Source organism: Tetrao urogallus (genome assembly GCF_951394365.1).
Source record: "Tetrao urogallus genome assembly, chromosome: 6".
NCBI lineage: Eukaryota > Metazoa > Chordata > Aves > Galliformes > Phasianidae > Tetrao > Tetrao urogallus.
The window spans coordinates 36837565-36842465 of NC_136819.1; positions in this window are offsets into that span (position 1 = coordinate 36837565).

Consider the following 4901-nt stretch of genomic DNA (forward strand, 5'->3'; position numbering starts at 1 on the left):
CTTACCACGGCACTTCCCTGCCGTTCCCCCGCTCGATGGACTGTGTTGTACGAGAGGCAGCCTTGTCCCCTTCCTCCTGCCCCCGAGTTGCCCGGACCGGCACCAGGGGCAGTCCTGGGCCGGCCCTGCGCCCATAGCCCCAGGGGCATCGCTCCGTGTGCCAGGGGATGGGGCCGCTGAGAACGGCCGGATCCCACGTCCAAACAAGTAAGAGGGAGACGAGCGCTGCCTGCGGGTGCGGGTTTTGTTCTCCCCATCCGTGCAGGACCTGGGACCGCGGCCATTTGTGTCTTGCCTGGAAGAAAGCTGGGGCAAAAGACGTCCGCCGGGCAGAGGAGGGCGCGATGAGGCCTGTTACCGTTCCTTGAGCACCGCGAACGAACGGCGGCGAAAATTTGGTCCACTTGCTGCTTCCCCAGTGCCTGGCGGGGCCGGGTCCCGCCAGGCACTTCGGCTGAGCGAGCGCGGCACGGGTCGGAGGGCAGCGCTCCCTCCAAAGCGACAGTTCTGTGCTCCCCAACCCCAACCCCTATAAACACCCCCAGTGTTCGTGCAGCCATAGATAGCACCAGGACGTGGGCGCGGACATTCTGCCTAACCTCCCCGCGCTGGTCACCCACTGCTTCTACTCCTCTTCGCCACGAGCGAATGCGAAGATGAATGCTGCGAGAAGCTGCGTGAGCACCGTTCCGCAGAAGGGACAGTGTGGTGCGAGGCAGCGCGCAGCTTAAGAGCAAATTCCCGGAGTAATGAGGTGCGAGAGAGAAAGGTAGCATTCATTTGTAAGACCTTATATGAGAAACAGCGGCAGAGACAACAAAAAGTTTAAGGAACAAAAGCACCGAGTGAATCTGCAGACGGACCGTGTCCCAGAGTAACGTTATTAGGTCACTAACACGCTGGGATGAACTCAGCCACTTCAGCAACACCTCTGCTAAGAAGCAAAAAGTCGGTCCCCGCGAGTCCTCAGGTGTGCGCACGCCTGTCGCACATCATTACTTGCGTGAATTTACTCCATCGAGGAGAAGGACTGCGGTGAAATCCACCAAAACAGATGGAAGGGACGGTCTGAACCTCGCATTGCAACTACGTTACTTTTTTCTTTTTCGTTTTGTTTTTCTTTTCTATTTTTTTTTTCTTTTCCCTTTTATTTTCTGTTTGAACTACTGTGCTCCTGCACTTTATTCTCTTCCTTTGCACCGTCAGGAAGCACCGACGAGCACCCGCCAGGAGACACTGGGAGTTCCCATCGAACAGACGCAATGGGTCGCACATGATCGCTAAAATCGGCGGTGTACACTCACTCGCTAAAGAAGCGCAGCTTACAAACCGACATGAAATTACCGGGAACGTCCCGCTGTGTCTAAGAAACACCTCCCAGAAAGCAGAACCACCGTATTCAGACTTAATTTTAGTGAAAGACCTGTGGCTGCCAGTGGAACCGACACAAGCAGTGTCAGTCACCTCCTAAATAATTTTAGAATAAACAGTTTTAGGTGTTTTTCTTTTCTTTTCTTTTCTTTTCTTTTCTTTTCTTTTCTTTTCTTTTCTTTTCTTTTCTTTTCTTTTCTTTTCTTTTCTTTTCTTTTCTTTTCTTTTCTTTTCTTTTCTTTTCTTTTCTTTTCTTTTCTTTTCTTTTCTTTTCTTTTCTTTTCTTTTCTTTTCTTTTCTTTTCTTTCTTTTCTTTTCTTTTCTTTTCTTTTCTTTTTTTCTTTCTTTTCTTTTTTTTTTTTAAAGTTGTTTAAGCCAGTTGGGGACTGTCAGTTTCCCTTTTCTTGCATATATAATGCTTTCGGCCTTTTGTAAATGTCTGCTTCATAATGTAATTCTAAAAAAATACCAGTTTTTCCCATTCCCCCCTGCCACTACCAAAAACCTTCAAATCGAAGATGAAATGTCCTAGGCAATGTTTGCATCTCTGGGATCCCCAAGACGTTTCCTGCGCAGTGCGTTGTTTTAAGCATCAAAACGAATTCAGTTCCGTGTTACATAAATCCATCTTATTCGCCTTATTTATACAGGTGACCAGAGCCTTGAGAGACAGACATAGGATATAGAAAACTTTGACCTTACCTGCTCCCTATCGTGCTGCAGCCAGAAAAAAAAATAAAAATAAAAATAAAAATAAAAATAAAAATAAAAATAAAAGAAAGAAAATGACAATAAATCATTTCGCGTTATTCAGCCCTTTGCCAGAGATGGTTCTCTCTACCTCATAGCAACAGCCGCACTGGGACAGATCTCTGCATGCGTTTGATGAACACAAACAGTGTTACCATTACTTAGGGTTTGGAGATTGGCTTTTTCCACCCCCCCCCCCCCCCCCCCCCCCTAAGGGGATCATGAGAGGAACAGCGGTCAGACAGAAAAAAAGTATTGCTCAGCTTTGCTCCTGACATGGCCGTGGGAGGACCGCAGTCCTCCGGGACTCCCTCGGGCCGCAATCCGGGTTTCTCTGCACCGCGGCCAGGGCTGAGGCCCCATGGGGCTCCGTACGTGCACTCTGCCACAGAAGTGCCAAAATATCTCCTCTCGCTCCGTGGCATCTTGTCCCGGAGTCATTTCGGAGCTGTCTCAGATTGCACTGCTCGGGACCCGCACTGGCGCGCTGTCTGTCTGCTCCGCGCTGCCGTCGGAACGCCGCGGGCAGGAAGGCGCTCCCAGCCCCGCTCCCAGCGTGGCCCGACGGACGGGCACGGCCCCGGCTCCCAGCGCTGCCCGGGACTGCGGGGCACAGCAAACCCACGGCTGGCTGGGGAACAGCAAACGGGAAGGAGCCCTCTGCTATTGTGGGGGCGGTGGTAGGGTTTGGGGCTTTTTGCCTTTTGTTTTCCGTAGGTTTTCTTTCCCTTCCCCCCCCTTTCCTTTTTACTACGTGCATACTCCATGGCAGTCAACCACGAACTCCTACTTACAGCAGGAAAAAATGCCCTCGGCAGTTCTCCCCCGTTAAAGGGCAATGCCAGGAAATGGGCAGAGGCAGGGGAGCGCCATTCCTCGCCGGGTCCCTCATCGCCCCTATAAAATGTCCTATAAAGGAGCGGTCACACTGGGAAAGGTGCATTTCTCCCATCAGTTCAGGTTTCAGTCTTGTCTCCTCACCATCCCATTATCCAAACTTCTCCTTGATTACCGAGGGAATGAAAGTCGGCGTACTCCAAGAAGTGAGTGTTCAGACGAAGGCACTGATTTTAATTTAGAAAGGCTGCACAGTGCCTTCGTCCCCGTGAGCGACCTCGAGGGACAGCTGGGATTAAAATAAAAAAAAAAAAGAATACCACAAAAACACAACCAAGTATCTTCATCCTAATGAAGGCATAACCGCTTTATACAAATAAATTTATGATAAAAGCAATAACACAATGTCATTAAAAGCTATAAAATTGTTAAAGAGCAGTTTGTTTGCGTTTCTCCTGATTGATATGTAAATACAGTTTGAACTGTGTTTGCTCGGTCTCTAGTGCTTAATAAAGAGATGAATTCACCTTTCTGTGGAACAAGTAAACAGACTTTAAACTAAGCCGACATCAGACAAAGTGGAAACGAGTTTATTTAATCGAAACTAAATCTAGTTTAAGAAAGATAAGTCAGTGTACATAATAATCCATTACAGTAATTACACCCACCACCAAATATGTGTTTATAAGGTTGCCGAGACACAGTAAAATTCATTTATTTCCCCCGAGATCAGTAATGAGAAGTCACCGGCTGGGTGTCTGCCGCACATGCCAGCCCCACCAGTTTTTTCCAGGGGACGGAAGGAGGTATTTCTTGGCTCTTTTAAGGCCTTTCAGTGCTCCTCAGCTGTGAACGTCTGAAAGGATGCACATATTCATTACATCTGAAGGGGAAATGTCGACTTCAGCACAGCGGTGTCCACCTCGGCCTTGTGCGCTATCTCCGTCAGAATCACAGCATCGTTTAGGTTGGAAAAGATTGCCAAGATCATCTAGTCCAACCAAGCCCCGACTGAAGAATCAGCCGAGTGCCCCCGGTCCCGCTCCCCTCACAGCGCCGTGGCACCTCCGGGATCCCCAGCACCTTTCCCCTTTGAGCGGAACTACGGGCACCGAGGGCTGAGTTTAATGCGTGTGTCCGAAAGGAACGTGGGCTCGGTAGAGAAAGGAGAAAAAAAAGAAAGAAAAAGGAATATTCTTGGGTTATTTGAGACTGCCCCTGTGCAAAGCGGGACGTAGTATAAAGAATGAAAGGTCTCGAAATTCCTGCTAACACACGTGATGTTCTCTAGTTAGAAATAAGGAGTGGGGTGGCGGGGGTGGGGGGTGGGGAGTGGGGATGGGTACGACGACGGGGGACGAGGGGGGCAGAAAGAATCCGATAATCTTTTAATTCATTCTGTCTATTTCCCTTATTCCCCATCCAAACGGCACTTGGTGTCCGAGTAACGCCGGTTATCTTATATCAATAAAGGGCTTTCGAAAGCCGCTACTTAAGCTGGAGGTTGTTTGTTTTCATTCCGGCAATCTGCTTGCTTTCTCCTCAAAAATATGAGCGTTTCATAATACCTCTGTAATGCAGAAAGCTTTCAATGACCGAGTAGCTTCCGTGGTTTAACCGGGGGGGTCTGGAGGGGAAAAAAAAAAAAAAAAAAAAAAAAAAAAAAAAAAAAAACCGCAACCGAGCAGCAAATGCAAAGGTAACATACTGAGAGAGCCTTCGGGATGGGGGGTTCTTTTGTTACACTCACAGAGGGGATATTTGGGACCCGAGACATTAAAAACGACATGAAGTTCAGGATTGTCCAATATGAGCTGCTTCATAGGATATGATTCATATATTTACAACAGAGTTAATACCTAATTGCTTGCATTACCCATCGGATTTATCTTACAACTGAAGGCACCTCGGTTTCCCGGCCGGGCGCACACACGCACACACCC